The sequence below is a fragment of the Zingiber officinale genome, chromosome 3B (genome assembly GCF_018446385.1).
Source record: "Zingiber officinale cultivar Zhangliang chromosome 3B, Zo_v1.1, whole genome shotgun sequence".
In the NCBI taxonomy this organism is placed as follows: Eukaryota; Viridiplantae; Streptophyta; class Magnoliopsida; order Zingiberales; family Zingiberaceae; genus Zingiber; species Zingiber officinale.
In genome coordinates, this window is record NC_055991.1 from 78,468,628 (window position 1) to 78,490,253 (window position 21,626).

Genomic DNA, 21,626 nt, shown 5'->3' on the forward strand with positions numbered 1-21,626 from the left:
GAAATCCAAACATCAAGATTCAAGCTTGAACCAACTCAAGCTTAGTCAACCTGATCAACCTAACCGAGAGGAAATTGCACCAACAGTGGATGCACCGTCCGCCTACAATATCATATTGGGCAGGCCTGCCCTCAATGAGTTCTAAGCGGTGGTGTTCACCTTCTGCCAGAAAATAAAGTTCCTGGTGGATAATGAAGTATGTGAAGTTAAAGGTGACCAGTGGGTCACTCGGCGATGTTATGTCGAGATGGTCAAGATAGAGGCGGGAGCAGCATGGAAGATTCATCATTTAGAGGTGAACGCCATCATAGAGGAACATCTTGTATTGGTCTATGAGGAAAAGGAGGAAGTCCAGATCCATTCTAGCCGGTCAGAGGACACCACCTTCATCGTCACTGACCTAACGAAGGAGAGAAAGGTAGAGCTGGTCACCTGCCTTAGGCGAAACCATGATGTGTTCGCCTGGTCAACACACGAGCTCCCAAGCATCTCACTAAGTGTAGCATAGCACGAGCTTCATGTCCGACCAAACGCTCGACCGATGAAACAACGGAAGAGGGACTTCAGTGCGAAGCAGAACCAGATCATCCGAGAGGAAATAGAAAAACTATTGTAAGCAGGTCACATCGGTGAGGTTTAGTTTCTGAGCTGGCTCGCCAATGTTGTGTTGATCTCCAAGTTGAGCAACAAGTGGCCAGTCTGCATCAACTTCCACAATCTAAATAAGGCCTGCCCGAAAGACTTTTATCCCTTGCCTCGGATAGACCAAATGATGGATTCCACAGTGGGTTGTGAGTTGATCTACATACTCGACATGTATCAAGGTTACCATCAAGTGTCGCTCGCCCGAAAGGATTAAGAAAAGGTTAGCTTCATCATTACCAATGGGACTTACTGCTACAACGTCATGCTGTTTGGATTGAAGAATGCCGACATCACCTATCATAGATTGATGAATAAGGTGTTCCGGCAGCAGATCGGTCGCAACATGGAGGTATATGTTGATGACATATTAATAAAATCTCTTCGATCCGTTGACCTTTGCGTAGATATTGAAGAAACTTGCCGAACCCTGAAGGTATATGGAATAAAGCTGAACCTGAATAAGTGCCTGTTCGGAGCAAAGAGTGGTCGCTTCCTCGGATACATCTGTTGGTGCAACCTTAGGTCAAGGTTGACCTGGTTGACCCGACTCGAGTTGACCTGACTCGAGGTGTATTTTGATGTTTGACGAGAATAGAAAAGTTGTATCTTGATGTTTGACAAGAATACAAACTTGGGAGATTGTGGGTGCAACCTTTGGTCAAGGTTGACCTGGTTGACCCGACTTAAGTTGACATGATTCGGGAAAGTCCAAGTATGGAGACTTGGCACGGAAAAGTCCAAGCAGGGAGCTTGGCACGGGAAAAGTCCAAGCAGGGAGCTTGGCACAGGAAAAGTCCAAGTATGGAGACTTGGAACGGAAAAGTCCAAGCAGGGAGCTTGGCACGGGAAAAGTCCAAGTATGGAGACTTGGCACGGGAAAATTCCAAGTATGGAGACTTGGCACGGAAAAGTCCAAGCAGGGAGCTTGGCATGGGGAAAAGTCCAAGTATGGAAGCTTGGCATGGTAGGCCAGAGAGGGCTCGGTAGCTCGTTCTCTGGACAGACGTGGAAGTCGGAGAGGGCTCGGTAGCTCGTTCTCTGGACTAGGTCAGAGAGGGCTCGGTAGCTCGTTCTCTGGACCGGACGTAGAAGTCGGAGAGGGCTCGGTAGCTCGTTCTCTGGACTAGGTCAGAGAGGGCTCGGCAGCTCGTTCTCTAGACCGGACGTAGAAGTCGGAGAGGGCTCGGCAGCTCGTTCTCCGGACTAGGACAGAGAGGGCTCGGTAGCTCGTTCTCTGGACCGGATGAGGAAGTCGGAGAGGGCTCGGTAGCTCATTCTCCGGACTAGGTCAGAGAGGGCTCGGTAGCTCGTTCTCTAGATCAGGAAGGCTTTAGGTTTAAGGATGGGAAATTGGATCAGTCTGCAGACTGATCCAGTGATACTATGGGTTATCTGATCGGTCTGGTGATCGATTAGTAACCAAACAGTGGCTCACTGTAAGTTATCTGATCGGTCTGTAAATCGATCAGGAAATAATCAGGAGGCAGAAAAAGGTAGGGGGATCGGTCTGTGGACCGATCCACCTATAGCCTGATCGGTCCACAGACCGATCAGGCTTCAAAATCACCTCTCTGCGTGAGTTGGGGATCGGTCTGGGGACCGATCAGCCTAGGGCCTGATCAGTCCACAGACCGATCAGGAGCCTCCCAGACCGATCAGGGTGGAGCCTGATCGGTCCAGGTTTAGCCGTTGAGTCACAACGGCTAGATCTCTGTATTCTTTGTCCTCTTCTTCGCAATACAGGTTATAAGGTCGCTACAGTGAAGGTGGACAAAACAACACTTGAACGACTCACTCTTGCGATCTGAGCTTTGCTGAGCTTCCTATTCCTGAAACTTCGTGTGAGCTTCCCTCGGCTGGTTGGCTGATTAGTTGCTGCTGGCATCGTGAAGTTGTTGCTTCATCGAACTCCAGTCGACAAGAAGGCAAGCAAAGTGTTGTTACATTCATATTCTTCTTGTTTTCTTGCTCTATCTTGTACTCCTTTATTGCTGTTGCAAAAGAGGTTGTGGCGAGGTTTCTCCACCCAGAAGGAGTTGTTGTTAGCCGGCTTTCCGGGGTCTCATCCACCGACGGATTGATAGGCTTCGTCCACCTTACGGACACGCCGAGGAGTAGGAGTATCATCTCCGAACCTCGTTACATCATCGTGTTTGAGGTTTGATCTTCTCCACTTTCGTTTCTACATTGTATTTCCACTGCGCTAACCTAAATTGTAGGAAGAAACGATAATTTGAGGTCGGCTATTCACACCCCCCCCTCTCTAGCCGCTATCCGAAGGTCCTAACAAGTGGTATCAGAGCAAGGTTGCTCTTCGTCGGATTAACACCCGGGGGAGCACAAGCTAGAGAATGGATCTACTTGGAGAAGACATCACGATTCCACCCTTCTACGATCGCGACGACTTCGCGTATTGGAAGGTAAGAATGAAGTATTTTCTTATGACTAACCTAGTGAATTGGAATTGTGTACGAGTAGGTTTTACTCCTCCGGTGGATAAAAAGGGAGAACCTCTCGAGAAGAAGAAGTGGACGAAAGAACAAATCTACCAATCCACAATCAACGACGAGGTAATGAAAATCCTTGAATTTTCATTACCTAATGATATATTGTGTAAGATAGGTGGATACAACGATGCCAAGGAGTTGTGGAACAACTTGGCTAAGTTCCATGAGGAGAGCTCCAATTCAAGTCATGAAGAGGAGTCAAGTGAGCCAAGTAGCTCACATCATGGAGGTATGGAATTAGAAGTTGAGGGCTACTCAACATCTAAGGAAGAAGAGGAGGAGAGTTCTTCATCAAGATTGGTGCAAGAAGAAGCCTCTACCTCCGGAAGGGATGAAGAAGAGAGCGTATATCCATCCTCAACCCTAGGTAACTCAAGCAACTTAATTTCAAATAAATTACATATAATGTGCTTTGAGTGTAGGGAATATGGGCATTACAAGAGTAAATGTCCAAAGAGGATTAGGAAGACTCCACCGGCGCCAAAGGTCAAGGAAGCCGGAGTCCCGATACGCAAGGGCAAGGAGCACATGGTGTGCTTCCAATGCAAGCAAAGGGGACATTATAGGAGCCAATGTCCGAGGGGGAGGCAACCTCACAAGGACAAGAGACCAAGCACATCTATAGGGGGAGCTAAGGCAAACCCTAAGGTACCCTTTAAGGCACATTATTGCAATTCTAATAAGAAACATGCTAGTAGCTTTATTGCAATTGCCAATGTTGATAAGCATGATAACTATAGAAACCGATACATGTGCTTAGATGCCAAATATGTTAGTCTAGGTAAGGATAATACTAGAAATGTCAACCCTAGAATTAACTCATCAAAGGTTAAGGAAAACCTAGATAGGAATCCCAAAACAACTAGACATATGCCTAGGAATACCTCAAAGAAAAATGACAAACTAAAACTTGAGGTATTAGAGAAGGAAAATCAAGTCTTGAGGTCAAGACTTGACACTTTAGAAAAGGCTCTTAAGAATTTGGAGAAGTCAACTCTAGGGTCTAAGGGTCAAAAATCAAAGCCCAAGGACATGAGAGGTTTGGGTCACAAACCTAAGTCTCAAATGGTCAAGCCTGCTTATCATAATGTTCCATTCGATTATGGAACAAGACCTAGGGCTAGGAAGACCATCACCAAGGTCACAAGGGGAGTCACCCCTAGAGTTGATCTTGATGAGTCCCAAATGACCAAGGCTTTAAAGCCTAGGAGGGTCATTAGGAGGGTTGCTAGGGAAGTCATTCCTAGTGAATATTTAGTGAACCCAATGAGCTCAAATAGGTATTGGGTTCCTAGGAGCGTGATTCCTTCACGCTAGATGGTTTAGGGTGTGCCAACCTTAATTGGATAGGTAGTTAACCTACTCATGGCAAAAGGTGGCATTTTAGGAATTTTCAAGGTGTAACCAAGCCTTGAAAATGAAATTAAAAATTATTCCTTAGGTGATTAGGATGTGCCAACCACATTTGAGGAATTTTCTAGGGTCAATCTAATTAGCACATAGTGATCTAAAAATCTTTAGTATATGATTTTAGGTCTATTACACTTAGGAATATAGAATTTATGGCAAAATGATCAAAATTATCAAAATGGCAACTAAGGCTAGAATTAGGTATTTTCTATACCTTTATATGTTATTTGTCATATATTGTTTGCCATATGCCATGTCATGACATCATATTTAGTTTATTGTCATTTGAAATGTCATGATAATGCATAGGTTAGTTATATGTCATGCCTTATTTAAGTTTCATACTTTATGCCATGGCATCATGACATTGGCACATGTGTTCACTTATGATATTATTTTATGCCATGTCATCATCTCTTGCATTTATGATCAATTAAATTGATTTAAGGATAAAAACTCAATTTGATATGGAAATCAAATTGTTGTCTAGAAAATGCATGAGAACTTAGCTTAAGATGACCTAAACCCATATCTCACTTCAAAATTGACTTGGATGTGTTTGATACACCTTAGATGTGTGTGAGATATTAGGATAATGAGTTAGGATCAAGGTACATAGCTCTTGTACCTAGATGAGCCTAATTCTAAATTGAGGATCATAGGGAAAGCTTGTGTACAAGTCATGTACATTTAGCCCTAAGATTGTGATCATAAATTGAATGGTTCAAAATCATTTCAAAATTGATTTGAAAAACTTTGATGAAGCTTTTCTAGTGATAGCATTCATCATTGAGCAAGTTGATACAAAGATGGATTAACCTTGAGCTATTTCAAAATTTTTCAAACTTTGTATCAAGATTTAAAAATGGAAGTTATTTTCATAGAAAACTATTTTTCCATGATAATATATGTTATGAGGAATGTATCCTCAAAATTTTACAATTTTTGAAATTTTTTATAATTTTTTAGGGGTTTCTAAATTTTGGGAAGAAAAAAAAATTCAGAACTCTTATCAGAGAGTTGTGGACCGATCAGAGAAGAGCCTGATCGGTCCAGAGTAGTGTGGATCGGTCACTGGACCGATCCAGGGAAGTCTGATCGGTCTGGTGACCGATCCAGTAAAGGGCTGAGCGTGCCAAAATGCTGATTTTCGACTGATTGTCTGAAATTTCAGCTGGAAGTTGGTATTTTAGATTTCTAAAGGGTTGAAACTCTCCAAGACATTGTTGGTGCAATGGTCAAGGGGGAGTTGACCTTTAGGGGGAGTTTTACCTATTGGTCAAGCGGGAGTTGACTTTTAGGGAGAGTTTTTACTCGTCAAGATTAGTGATATGGGGATTGTCACTATGATAATTGTTGTATTTAGTATCAAGGGGAAAATTAAGGGTTTCAATGAAAGGTATGGGACTTTCATTAGGAAGAAACTCTTGACCTTGATTCACTCTTTTTGATGTGTGTCAAAAAGGGGGAGAATGTTCAAGAAAAAACATTGGAATTTGGGGAGAATGCTCAAGGAAGAGCATTGGAGAACTATTGGAAAACCTAAGTTAGGTTATCGGGTTAACCTAACTTGATTATGGTTTTTGTCAAACATCAAAAACGGGGAGATTGTTGGTGCAACCTTAGGTCAAGGTTGACCTGGTTGACCCGACTCGAGTTGACCTGACTCGAGGTGTATTTTGATGTTTGACGAGAATAGAAAAGTTATATCTTGATGTTTGACAAGAATACAAACTTGGGAGATTGTGGGTGCAACCTTTGGTCAAGGTTGACCTGGTTGACCCGACTTAAGTTGACCTGATTCGGGAAAGTCCAAGTATGGAGACTTGGCACGGAAAAGTCCAAGCAGGGAGCTTGGCACGGGAAAAGTCCAAGTATGGAGACTTGGCACGGAAAAGTCCAAGCAGGGAGCTTGGCACGGGAAAAGTCCAAGCAGGGAGCTTGGCAAGGGAAAAGTCCAAGTATGGAGACTTGGCACGGGAAAATTCCAAGTATGGAGACTTGGCACGGAAAAGTCCAAGTATGGAGACTTGGCACGGGAAAAGTCCAAGCAGGGAGCTTGGCACGGGGAAAAGTCCAAGTATGGAAGCTTGGCATGGTAGGTCAGAGAGAGCTCGGTAGCTCGTTCTCTGGACTGGATGGAGTCGGAGAGGGCTCGGTAGCTCGTTCTCCGGACTAGGTCAGAGAGGGCTCGGTAGCTCGTTCTCTGGACCAGACGTGGAAGTCGGAGAGGGCTCGGTAGCTCGTTCTCTGGACTAGGTCAGAGAGGGCTCGGTAGCTCGTTCTCTGGACCGGACGTAGAAGTCGGAGAGGGCTCGATAGCTCGTTCTCTGGACTAGGTCAGAGAGGGCTCGGCAGCTCGTTCTCTGGACCGGACGTAGAAGTCGGAGAGGGCTCGGCAGCTCGTTCTCCGGACTAGGACAGAGAGGGCTCGGTAGCTCGTTCTATGGACCGGATGAGGAAGTCGGAGAGGGCTCGGTAGCTCGTTCTCTAGATCAGGAAGGCTTTAGGTTTAAGGCTGGGAAATTGGATCAGTCTGCAGACCGATCCAGTGATACTATGGGTTATCTGATCGGTCTGGTGACCGATCAGTAACCAAACAGTGGCTCACTGTAAGTTATCTGATCGGTCTGTAAACCGATCAGGAAACAATCAGGAGGCAGAAAAAGGTAGGGGGATCGGTCTATGGACCGATCCACCTATAGCCTGATCGGTCCATAGACCGATCAGGCTTCAGAATCACCTCTCTGCGTGAGTTAGGGATCGGTCTGGGGACGATCAGCCTAGGGCCTGATCGGTCCACAGACCGATCAGGGTGGAGCCTGATCGGTCCAGATTTAGCCGTTGAGTCACAATGGCTAGATCTATGTCTTCTTTGTCCTCTTCTTCGCAGTACAGGTTATAAGGTCGCTACAGTCAAGGTGGACAAAACAACACTTGAACGACTCACTCTTGCGATCTGAGCTTTGCTGAGCTCTCTATTCCTGAAGCTTCGTGTGAGCTTCCCTCGGCTAGTTTGCTGATCAGTTGCTGCTGGCATCGTGAAGTTGTTGCTTCATCGAACTCCAGTCGACAAGAAGGCAAACAAAGTGTTGTTACATTCATATTCTTCTTGTTTTCTTGCTCTATCTTGTACTCCTTTATTGCTGTTGCAAAAGAGGTTGTGGCGAGGTTTCTCCACCCAGAAGGAGTTGTTGTTAGCCGATTTTTCGGGGTCTCATCCACCGACGGATTGATAGGCTTCGTCCACCTTACGGACACGCCGAGGAGTAGGAGTATCATCTCCGAACCTCGTTACATCATCGTGTTTGAGGTTTGATCTTCTCCACTTTCGTTTCTACATTGTATTTCCGCTGCGCTAACCTAAATTGTAGGAAGAAACGATAATTTGAGGTCGGCTATTCACACCCCCCCTCTCTAGCCGCTATCCGAAGGTCCTAACAACATCATCACCGAATGGGGGATCGAGGCAAATCCGAGCAAGGTGAAGGCGTTGCAGGGCATGCCCTCGCCCCGCAACTTGAAAGAGGCCCAACAGCTGACCAGACGGATCACCACACTATCAAGGTTCATCTCTAAATCATTTGACCGGAGTCACCCGTTCTTCAAGGTGTTGCGCCAACAACAAAATTCCAATGGGACGCGGAGTACGACAAGGAGCTGGAGGAGTTCAAGGAGTACCTTAACTCCTTACCTGTATTGGCCAAGCCAAGCACTAGCAAGTTGCTCTCGATCTACTTGTCGTCCACCGAGTATGCGGTTGGCTCAATGTTAGTAAGGTAGAATGACCCTGAGCAACAACTTGTATATTTCCTAAGTCATATATTAAAAGATGCACAGTCTCACTACACCAGTCTTGAAAAATTGGTGTACGTGCTTGTACTCGTTGCTCGGAGACTCCGTCCGTACTTCCCTTCACATCTGATTGTCATGATAACCAACAGCGCCTTGGGAAGAGTCCTTCTTAACCCAGAGGCATCCAGATGGCTGATCAAATGGATAATTGAGTTGAGCGAGTTCAACATACAATATCAACCCCGGCTGACAATCAAGGCACAGGCCTTAGTTGATTTTGTCACCGAGGTCCAAAATGTCAAGCCGGACGCAACTTGGAAGATATATGTAGACGGATCGTTTACTTGGCAAGGCAGCGGGATTGACATTCTCTTGATTTCGCCATGGGAGAGCAGGATGTAGTTGTCCGTGTGGTTGGATTATCGGGCTACAAATAACGAAGCCGAGTATGAAACCTTGATAGCTGGTTTATAGGCAGCTTGGCATGTAGGAGCCACTAAAGTTCTCATCCACTCGGATTCTCCACTGGTGGCTCAACAGCTAATGGGCGCGTTCGAGATACGCAACGCCCAACTCAAGCTATATGCCGAAGCTTTCGAGAAGTTGAAGGCAAACTTCTAAGAAGTGGTTATACAGAAGATCCCCAGATCGGACAACCAGGCCATAGAAGTCGCACTGATGGCACACATCGACAGGATGGGCAGGATAGAAATCCCATGTGACTGGAGGACACCTCTGATAGAGTTCCTCTAATCAGGCGTCACACCAACCAATCAAGAAGAAGCTCGTCTGCTGAAGAAGAGGGTCGGGCGGTTTACCATGATCGGGGATCAGCTATACAAAAGAGTTTTCTCAAGGCTACTGCTCAACTGTGGCTGATCGAATGACATTGAATACACCCTTCAAGAAGTGCATCAAGACTCTTACGGAAGTCATCCGAGCGGTAGATCACTGGCCCGAAGGATCCTGTTGGCAGGATACTTTTGGCCCATGTAGTCGTCCTTTTTTACATGTCACTAGGCGCTCCAAATTAATTAAAATTGAAACTCATTAAAATTAAGACAAGTGTTGTAGTAAAGAGTCCCAAGTCGTATTTTTCCAAGGATAACTAGTAGGTGTGTGTGAATTCTAGAATTAATTCACACATCGACTTCTTACATCCTCAAGCTAACAACAATTAAGCATCATTGAATCAAATGAAACAATTACTTCCTCTCAAATTCACCATCACAGTATCAATAAAACTCATAAGCACAAATTCACTTGAACAGACTGAAATAATCTCAACTTCCAAATAATAACTGAATTAAACTATTGAACTCAAGGGCTTAATCACAGTATCAACAAATCATTTGAAAAGCACCAATTGCAGAACTTAACAAACTTGTGACAATTGAACTTCTAATTCAAAATAGGAAATAGATTGCAAACTAAGTTAGTAGCTAAGGCAAGTATCCAATTGTAGAAATTCAAAGAAAACAGGAAACAAAACTGAGAAATCAAATTTGAATTGCAAAACTAGGTTAGTAGCAGAACATGACTGGGATTTCAGCAAAGAAAATCATAAATGAATTGCAGTAAACTGAATCAAAGAAGAAATGTAAGGAAAAGAAATCAGATCTTCAGATCTGAGCAAATTCGAGCACAATTCAAAGACAAAATCAAAGAAAACAAAATCCTAAATGGCATTCCACAACCAAACCCGAGCTTCAATTCCTCCTCTCTGTCGAAACACAGATCTCCCTCTGGGAACGCCCTTCGGGCAATCACCGGCTAACCACTGATTCCACAACACATTCAGGAGAAGTCCGAGACTACTGGGAACGCCTCTTGAGCTCGGATTCATCTAAAATCACCAGTTGCCGAAGAAACAGAGCACATCTTGCAATTTCGGAGACGCGAGGTGAAAATGAAGATGGATGACCCTCTGAAGAAACGGGGAACGTCCTCAAATCCTCCATTGAGTATGACAGCAGCTCAGATCGGGGAACACCCTCAAATCTTTCCTTGGATGGAGCTCGCGGACAACAAGACAACGATCGGGGAACACCCACAAATCGCTGCTCTGCCCCTTGATTTGCTGGTGGCTGGATTGTAGATAGCTCGCCAGCGACTAAGGAGCTTGAATCTTGGCTCTGGATATGGAATGGGAGACTGCAGCAGACAAGAAGAAGAAGGATGAACAGTGCGTTTGTCACGAGAATCGCCGAGCTCGCCAGGTACTATAGCTTCTCGAGGTTTTTAAATCCTCCTCAAAACTGATCGAACGGCTAAGAATGCTCTGATCTTGATCAACAGTGGAGACACCTCTGATCGGAATAAAAAACTCTAGATCTTCATCAACAGCTGAGATGTGCTTCCTCTTAGGTTTGGATGGACCAGATTCTCGACGGATGGCTCAGATCTCTCCTATCTTCAATGGATGATCCAAATCGCTCCAAAGCTTGATCGCTTCGTTTAGCCCTGGATTTGAGCCCAAATGTGGTCTGATCTGATCGGGTCCATGGCACTTTTGATGCCTACAAAATAATAATCAAATATTAGCATCAAATACCATGATAATAGGCTAATTTACAATTAAGTCCAAGATCACATGCAAATTGTGAAATGTAATGTAAATGTGACTTTAAGCTATGAATAGACCAATAAAAATATGCATTATGAATCAAAATAATGTAGTAAAATCATGGTTATCAGCCCACCATGCAGGAGGATGCCACTCGAATAGTCGTCACATACTTATCATGTCAAAAATATCATAACATCCTGCATCGACCTACTAAGGAGATAAAAGCATCCACGGTTTCTTGTCCATTCGACCAATCGGGCATGGGCATCGTTGGATCATTTCCAATGGCAACTGGTCAGTGAAGATTTCTACTTGTCGCAATAGATTATTTCTCAAAGTGGGTGGAGGTCGAGCCGCTAGTCAAGATAACCGAGCATGTGGTCATCAAATTTATATGGCAAAATATCTTATGTCAGTTTGGCATCCCTCGTCGGCTCATTTTGGACAACTGAAGACAGTTCGCCAGACAGAGACTCAAAGAGTGGTGCGAAGGCTATGACATTGTGCAGACTTTCACCTCAGTGGCCTATCCCCAGAGCAACGACCAGGTGGAAGTCACCAATAGGAAAATCGTCAGAGGGTTACGGATTCGACTCGACCATGCTGGAGACAGCTGGGTCGATGAACTCCTTAGTGTATTATGGGCTCATCACACCACACCAAGAGAGGCAACTAGCATCACCCCGTTCCCTCTGGTGTACGGAGGTGAAATGGTGGTTCCAGTGAGTAGAGTCCGATCAGGTGGGGCTCTACGACAATGGAAATACCGAGCGAAGACTCATGGAGCTCGACCTGGTGGACGAAGCGCGCGAGAAAGCCATCGTTCGGCTGATGGCGTATAGGAAATGCATGAAGTAGAACTACAATCGGAGGGTGATCCCAAGGTCATTCCAGGTCGACGACTTGGTGTGGAAAAGGGTGCTCCGCTCCGGTTGGCAACGCCACCAAATTGGAAGCCCCATAGGGAGGACCTTATAAATTCATCCAGAAGCTCCGCTCAAGAGCCTACTATCTGCAAAACGAAGACGGAAGAAAGCTCGATCAGCCCTAAAGTGCAAACCATCTCCAACCCTATAGTGTCGGGTGAGAGGTGTATAGTTAAATCCCGATGTACTTGTATAAATGTATGTCTTGTGGACGCAGGAAAATAATGAATAAAAATCCCGAGTGTTCCAGACTCTTATGTCGTTCGGCCGAGTTAAAAGTTGAGTGGCGACTATAAACCCAGGTCTATGTCAACAGTCAAGCGGCAATTATAAACTCTTGTCTATGTCAACAATCGAGCGGCGACTATAAACCCCTATCGACGAAATCAACAGTCGAGCAAAGACTATAAATCTCGGTCTTTGTCAACAGTCAAATGATGACTATAAAGCCTTGTCTATGTCAACAGTCGAGTGGTGACTATAAAGCCTTGTCTACGTCAACATTCGAGCGGTGACTATAAATCCATGTCGACGAAATCAATAGTCGAGCGGCGACTATAAATCCTTGTCTACGTCAAGAGTTGAGCGGCAACTATAAACCCTTGTCTATGTCAATAGTCGAATGACGACTATAAACCCTAGTCTACGTCAATAGTCGAGCGATGACTATAAACTCTTGTCACGAATCAACAACCGAGCGGCGGCTATAAACCAGAGTCAATGCCAACAACAGATGAGCGATGGCTATAAACTTAAGACTATGATAAATAAAGTCGATCAACGGCTATGAAAGCCTAGAATAAAGATGATAAGAAGTCGAGTTGTGGCAAGAAGCATCAGTTTTTCGCTAAAATATGGTCATTCGGCTACGCTGAAGTGATCACTCGGCCATCTCAGCGACCAGTTACATCGACGATCGGGATGGTGGAAAATTTTATACTTAGAAAATTTTCACAAAACGCTAAGTGGTACACAACCCCACTTGAGCTGAACAACGATGCATTTATTAACACATGCAAAAGCTGACAGAAAGAAGAAGGGCCGGATGGGCGTTCATTCCTTAATACTTAGAAAATTTTATACATAACATCTAGAGGGAGTACAAAAGGAGGCCTACAGAGCAGAGAGGGGAGGTCACTCGAGATAATCCAGCACATCGTCTAGTAGCGACCTGGTCAGCATCTCTCGACTAATGATCTTGTTAGTTACTGTGGTAGGGAGATAGTCGTCGTCCTTCAGCTAGTCGAGGGTCCCATCTATGCCAAAATTGAAGAGACGAAGTGTCCGATCAATGAGTCGGTTATTAAAGTGGTTTGAACAGAGATAGTCATGTTTGAAGACTTCAAACTGACCAGGCTCTACATCTTGATAAATTTTAAAGGTCAATCAGGATGCCTCCAACTCGGCCTTCAGCGAGGCCAAGTCAGCATCCTTGGCAGCAAGCTGGGCCTTCGCCACAGCTTGCTCAGCCGATCGACTCTCCCGCTCGACACTTAGAGCTGCCTCAGCTTCTTTCATATTCTGAGCCAAGACCCAAGCCTCTTTGTTCTTAATATCCAAGTCCTCGATGGCTCAGAGCTTCCTGGTGTTTGCAGAATTGACTCAAAGGAGCTGGCTTGCTTGTTGAGCTTCACCATTTGGGAAGTCTGCTCGACGCTCCTGCTCATTTCCTCCTTCAGCAGCTCGAAGCTCTTCTACAGATCGGCCTTTAGCTGAGCCACCTCGGCGGTCAACTGTTCAAGTTGAGCATGGGAGGCCTCGGAGACGCCACTCGAGGCGTGAAGCTGCTGAACCTTGTGCTCCAAAAATGCTAGCTTTTGGCACATAGCCAGACTCTCGACCCAGTACTGCAATGGTAATAAGAGTGTAAGTACTGAGCATGGTATAAGCAAGTAAATCTAGAAACAATATACATACCCCAGTGGTCATCCGGGTGTGGCTGTCCGCAAGCTCCCCCGGGGAGATGACCACCACGCGGGTCCTAGTATCGGCCAACACCTATGCTGGCAACCCTTGGATCTGAATTTGGTGCTGGGGGAAAAGGCCTCGATGTTGTCCGATTGATGCTATTTAGCAGTGAGCAAGTGGATGATGGTCGTTATGTGCCTCTAGCCACTTGGACCAGAGGGCTCAGAAGTCACTTTGCTTATGGACTTGGGCATCGGGGACGATCGAATGATGGATACTTGGGCTATCGGCGAGGGGTGCGGTGGCATATACGCGACAAGCAGCATGCATATGGTCCCCGACGACAACGTGGATAGAGATGGTGTCCGGTTGGATGACACAGATGTAGGGATCAGGATGCCCACCGGCTCAGGAAAGGCAGGTGATGAAATTTCACCCTACTTGGAGGAGAGGCGCACACCGATACAAGTGGGGGTCTGCAAGGCCAAAGTGGTCAATCGGGAAGAAGCTTCCTCATGATGCCTCTTGCGTCGTATTAGAGGCTCACCTGATGTGGCTGACTCTGAGGGCACCGCGATCGGTAACATGGAAGGCCATTCAAGAGGCAGGTCTGCTATAGCCGCCGCGACATCGCTAGCTATCATCTGACTGCTCCACCCTCACTGGCCAGTGTGTGTGTCCCTCTAGCCTCGCTGAGTGAATCGTTAGAGTGGGAGACCGGCTGTAGGCCACGACTCTCCAGCTTGACCATGCCCGCAGCATTGATTTCAACATCCGCAAGCCTGCTCTTGCAACGCAGATGCGCCCTCAGCATGATTTAGGCTACAAAAAAGGAAGAAAAATCAGTTAGATTCAAAGATGAGGAGAAAAAAGAGCATACCTAGGCTAGACAGCAGCTGCGTGGGAATCGGGCTCAGTCGGAATATGTATAGGATGCTCTCCAATAGTAGTCGATGGATGTGATACTTCTGGCCAGCCAAAATGGAGACTGCTTGGAGATAGTCTGATCATCTTCGGTATCTTCCAAGCGAAGGAGGCTGCATCACTTCCATCTGTCAGCCGTTCAGGAAGTCAGACCGAACAGGAAAGCGAACAAAAAAATAATGATCTCTTGAGTGTTTATTGGAGGAAGACATCTTATCAAAAAAGACGGAGTCAACTCGGGCTTGAAACAAAAAGGTCCCTGGCTCGGACAATTTAGGATAATAAAAGTAATGGAAGATCCGAGGCACTAAAAGGATGTCATGCAGACGAAATAACATGATAACCCCACACGGCAACCTAAACAAGTTCGACACTAATTGATGTAGGGAGATATGAAAATATTTACAAATGGTGGAAAAGAAAGGATGAATGGGAATTGAAGACCAGCACAAAATTGGTCCTTAAAGAAGAACAGGAAGCCGGCTGGAGGCTTGTGGGGCCAGTCATAGGCAGAGGGAATGACTATCTGATAGTCAGAGTGGAAATGATAGGTAGATTTCATCTGATCTATCTCATCCCCATTAAATTTAGACTCGGTGGAAGTGTACCAGAGCCTGGGGACAGACACGAGAGGTTGCGGAGAATCGACCATCGAAAACAAAGAAATCAAGAAGAAGCGATGCACGAATTTGACGAAGGAAAGAAAGAAGAACCTTACTGAGAAAAGTAGCCGGCAGAGATGAGGAGGAGAAGTGTCACAAAGCGTGCTCAAAAACGAAAATGAAAGTGCAAGCCAATGTGAAGGAGACGGTAAGCAAATGAGGTTTTGTAAACCTCGCGGCCAATCGCTCCGAGCCGTCCGATCAAGGGTTGCACAAAACTAGGATAAGATATGACTGTAGAATTTGAAAAAATGCCTATCACATCATCAGTGGATATCCGCCTGTCACGTCGAGCACGTGGCAGTAATGAGGGGAACACATGGTAGTCGGCTATCGAATGGCATTAATGTGACTTAATTAAAAGGCATGACCACTTGCTCGACTATAATGATCAAAGATTTGCACAGTCTTTCAGAAATTTAGATGACGTCAGCCAATATGAAGGGGTGATCATCCAAGAAAGCGCATAAAAATGGAAAATTTTGCTAAGTGTTGTTGTCAACCGTCCCGATCAGCTTTGCAGAGAAAGGAATGGTCGGTTGGTGAATGAGATCTCCAAGTCAGCAATAAAACTTCGACGCTCATTATAGCCAACGATGCTTGGGCTCAAGCTAATAAACTAAGGTCGAACGACAATTAAAACATATGAGTCGACCGGCAGCTAGAGCACAGAGAGTGCCCGAGCGACGGAAGGTCGCCTGAAGCATTGCTCGTCCAGTCAAACAGACTTACAACCTTCTTCAGCTAGACTTGAGGGGAAGACTTGTAATGTGGTGATAAGGGAGGGCCCACTAAGTGCGGGTCAAAGGACGGAGATAGTAGTCGACGTGGAGGTCAATGCCAGAGAACCAACCAAAAGGGGTCGAGCGGAGCTCTCCTGCAGTGGTCAATTGGACATGAACCGCCCAACAATCGGTCCCTTTGGCGACCGGCTAGCGGGGGTGAATAGCCTGCACAATAGAATGAACCTTCCTCGAACGTTATAGCTTAATTAAACCTAACACTTGCATAAAAAAAAATAAGAGACTAAATAAAGAAAGGAAGAGACTATGATTTTTTACTTGATTATAACCGAGAAGGTTGTTAATCCAAGACTATGAAGTACTAATCAAATTCTCCTTCAGGCGTAGGTGGAGAACCCTCTTACAGCAGTTGAAGCACTCAATTACAAAGCTAAATCAAAAAAGAAATGATTACAAGTATTTTATTTTAGTTTCTGGGACTAGGGTTTTATTTATAGCCCTGATCGAGGCGCCTGGAAAGGTTCCAGGTGTCTAGGGGGATAAACTTGTATCCTCATCGTAACGGAACGTGTCACGTCGCGTTTCGGATAAAATCATGCTCCGAGTGCCCGGAAGGGTTCCGGGCACTCGGATTCAGAAAGTCGACATTCTATTGACTTTCTGTCTCGATTTTCCGCTTTGTTTATGCTCGTATTGGTTTGGGTCTTCTGCTCTGGCTTCGCTCGCTTGGGTGATTTCGGCCATCCACCCAAACCCATTTTCCGGCCTTTGAGCAAACTTTCACTCCGGCTTCTCGTTCCTCGGAAACGTCGTACGCCTCCTTCTTGTCTGCCCACATACTCTTCCGCGGCACCTCGTACCTCGAACGCACCAAGCCCGTCGGCTCTCTCCTGTGTCTTCCTTTTTGCTAGCTGCGTCTTTCGCTTGACTTCCTATGCTCCAAAGTTCCTGCACACTTAGACACAAAGGTTAAATACCAACAGGACCTAACTTTACTTGGTTGATCACATCAAAACTACCATGGGGTACTTACACCGACCGACAAAAGGCTGGTTCGAATAGAACGCCCATACAACCAAGATCATCAGGTGCTCATCACAGAGCAGAGGAACGTTGGACGACCGGAGCGTTAGTCCGGTCGGGCGGAAACAAGCAATCGAGTCGATTCACCGCAGGGAAGAGCAACCGAGTCTGACCGAACTAAGGAGCTCCCAGCCGAGTGGCTATCCCGCTCAGCCGAGTAGAGGGATCATTAATGTATCTCTTAATATCCTCTGGGAGATAGTGTCGCTGACACAAGGCATGGTCAATAGGCGAATCGTATGACGGGAGCTTCTACTGTTTTGTCAGGGATATGCATGCCCTATTAAGGTATGGTGTTAGAGGTACTTTCTTGATAAGTCCTTTCATAGGACAAATTGGAGAACATGCCCATGCCTCGAGGAGCGTGCATGTCGGCTGTTGGGGCGTTATATTAAGGGGGGTCAATGCACCGGTGGAGGTACGCGTTATTGACTATTCACACCTGTATTTACTGTTGCTCCGTTTTCTTCCCTCTTTCCGATGACTGACTTGAACGTCGAAGGGCCAATGCCGGGGACCACTTTCTTGGCTCGAGACTAACATTTCTCGTGTTGCATAGAGGAGCGCGGTCTACATCCAGTCAATGCAACAACCACATCCCCAGCTAGCCATCTTTCTGATTTTCAGACATGATCACACGTCATTCTGAGCTCTCTAAATCTATCAGTCGATTTTGGCCAAAACTTTTTAGGTTCATTCGGACAAAATCGGTTGATGAACCTAGAGGGATCTGAATAACATGAAATTATGTCCTATGAGTTCGTCTTATTCTTATTATTATATTTATACCTTCAAATATCAATTTATCAATTTGACCTAATATATTGAGAACAGTGATTTTTTAGACATTTTCATATTTAAAAAAAAATCACTGCTCTTAATATAGTACGTCAAATTAATATTTAAGTATATTTATATAATCAAGAGAATTAAACGAACATATAAGAAATGACTTCATGTCATTTCGAGCTTTCTAGGTCTATCAGTCCGTTTTGAATTGATAAAAATAGACTGATGGACGTAGAAAACTCGGAATGACATAAAACTAGTTCCTATGTGATCGTCTAATTCTTTTAATTATATAAATATCTTTAAATATCAATTTAATCTACTATATTGAAACAATAATTTTTTTAATAAGAATCAATTATTTTTTTAAAGATATAAAATTCGATTGCTATAATTGTAGCAGTCAACTAGGATATTAATAGAAGTAAAAATACAATTGAGTAAGTGATTTGATAGTCTTTAAAAATTTGGATATTTTGAAAATTTTCCTTGTTCGGTAAAAAAGCTGTACTAATTCCGCCTTGTTCGGTAAAAAAGCTGTACTAATTCGGAGGAAGTTTATTTACCTGTTTTAAAAAAAACATAAATTAGAGAAAAAAATTTAATCATAATCACAACTTTACATGCAGTTTCCAATCATAAAAAAATTTTATTTTCACTCTCTACATCCAAAGTATTACTCGTTTCAACTTACTCGTACAAATAATGTTACCTAAATTGTCCCTCAAATTTTTTAGGTATAAAAAGTCTAAAAACGAGTATATTTCGGTTAAATTCAACACTTTACACTAGAATCCAGTACTTTATGCTATAATCGAGTATATTTTCTATTAAAATTAACCCTCATATTTTTTTCGGTACAAATAGTCTAAAAATGAGTATAATTCATATTAAATTCAGCACATTAAACTAGAATTGAGTATATTTTCTATTAAATTGAGCACTACTTTTTTCCTGCTTAATATAATTCCTTATAAATTCAGCATTATTTACTATTTAAAGAAAATCTAGTATATTTTTTATCCAATTTAGTATCATTTAAAGAAAATCTAGTATATTTTTTATCCAATTTAGTACCATTTAAAGAAAATCTAGTATATTTTTCATCTCATTTAAAGAAAATCTAATATATTTTTCATCCAATTGAGGTGAAAAAAGAACCGTACTCAATTTGATAGAAAATATACTAGATTCTAATTTAATGTACTGAATTTAAAAGAAATTATACTAATTTTTGGACTTTTTATACCTAAAAGTATCATAGGTAATTAGGTAAATATGTTTGACTAGGGATAAAAATCTAGTATATTTTTCATCCAATTGAGTATTATTTATAAAAAAAAATCTAGTATATTTTTCATCCAATTGAGGTGAAAAAAATCATACTCAATTTGATAGAAAATATACTAAATTCTAATTTAATATACTGGATTTAAGAGGTATTATATTGATTTTTGGACTTTTTATACCTAAAAGTATCATGGGCAATTAGGTAAATATATTTGACTAGGGAGTGGAAACAAAATTTTTTATGGATAGAGACTGCATGCAAAGATTCGTTTGTCAATAGGACTGCATGCAAATTTACCCTAATCAATTCGGTTAAGTTATCAATATAATAATTTTTTAATAAAAAAACAAAAAATAATAAAGTTTTTATAAACATTTAATCAATTTAATAAAAATAAAAAAATTTAAATTTTTATAATTTATTATTTAATAAAAAACAATTTAGTTGATTTGTAAAATTCATAATAAAAAACAAACCCATTTAATTATAATAATTAATATATTTTTAAAAAAAAAATAAACTTTCGAATAAATAAATTGGACTAAAATTTTAAATTAAAGTAAGATTGAATCAAATCTCGTACATGTAAACAAAATATATGAATTTGACTTTTGTTATAAATGGAAAAAGAAATATGGAAAATCTAGTGTCAATCAAAAATAATTACTTTATTGGTAATTTTCATCCTTAATTGATTTCCACCGCAATCAATCAATATGATTGGTATATATGATTGGTAACGAGATTTGTAATAGAAACGGGACTAATACTTTTCAACATTAGTGTATATATATATATATAGGATTGATATGCTGCGGATAAAGTCGTGCGGACCGCTGCGGACATACCTTCCTGATCGGTCACCAGATCGATCAGGGAACCTCCTGATCGGTCTGTAGACCGATCAGAAAGTGATAGGTTCCCTGATCTGTCTGGTGACCGATCAGGAAGGCATGTCCGCAGCGGTCCGCACGGCTTTGTCCCGCAGCATATCACTTCTGATATATATATATATATATATATATATATATATGCGGACCGCTGCGGACATGCCTTCCTGATCGGTCCAGTCGGTTCCCTGATCGGTCTGGTGACCGATCAGGAAGGCATGTCCGCAGCGGTCCGCACGACTTTGTCCCGCAGCATATCACTGCCAAAATTGCGGATAATGCTAGCAGACACAGCGCTGCCGATTCCTTCTGATCGGTCACAGACCGATCGGAGGTTCCCTGATCCGTCGACCGATCAGGAGGTTCCGATCGGTCCGGTGACCGATCAGGAAGGCATGTCCGCAGCGTCCGCACGGCTTTGTCCCGCAAAGATGTCACTCAGATACAGTGATTGATATGTCGCGACAAAGTTGCAGGATAGCTGATCGGTCACCGCATCGATCAGGAACCTCTCGACGGCCAGACCGACGTAAAAGATCGGTTCCGATCGGTCCGGTGACCGATCAGAAGGCTGTCCGCAGCGGTCCGCACGGCTTTGTCCCGCAAAGATATCACTTATATATATACAGATTGATATGCGACAAAGCCGCGGACCGCCGCGACATGCCTCGATCGGTCACCGCATCGATCGTGAACCTCCTGATCGGTCTGTAGACCGATCAGAAAATGATCGGTTCCCTGATCGGTCTACAGACCGATCAGGAGGTTCCCTGATCGGTCCAGAGACCGATCAGGAGGTTCCCTGATCGGTCTGGTGACCGATCAGGAAGGTATGTCCGCAGCGGTCCGCGCGGCTTTGTCCGCAGCATATCACTTCTGATATATATATATACACGCTCCCGTGCGCGTCTTTTTATTTTTTTTATTTATTTTTTTTTTTTAAATCCAAGATTTTATCATCGACACGTCTTCTCTCCTCTCTCGCCTCGGTGTTCCTGGGCGTTCCTCGCCTGCGACGTCGTGCTCCTCGCCTGCGACGTCGTGCTCCTCGCCTGACGTCATGGGTTTCTTCGTTCTCGTGACGCAGATAAATTATTCATTGATATTAAATCACTATAATAAAATATTCAATTCAGAATTCAGATACATACAAATTCTAACAATGATACTGCTGAGGATCGGATATTTAGATGATTTACAAAATTATATCTCTGAAATGATAAAAGTCTGTCTTCACTTACATTCTTCCATGCGACATATATAGTTTGAAGATTGTTCAGTCAGACTACATGCGTTTATTCAACTAAAACGCAGAAAAAAGAATATGATAAAATCCAAAAGAATCACTGGACCTGAAAGCACCTCATTATATAGACACTTGCTACCAAATGAAGGATTTACATTGGCAACTCAGTAACAGATCAAGTTGCATTTATATATCATACTGAATGCAAGGCATATCGCGGCTATAGCTCCGAGTAGGA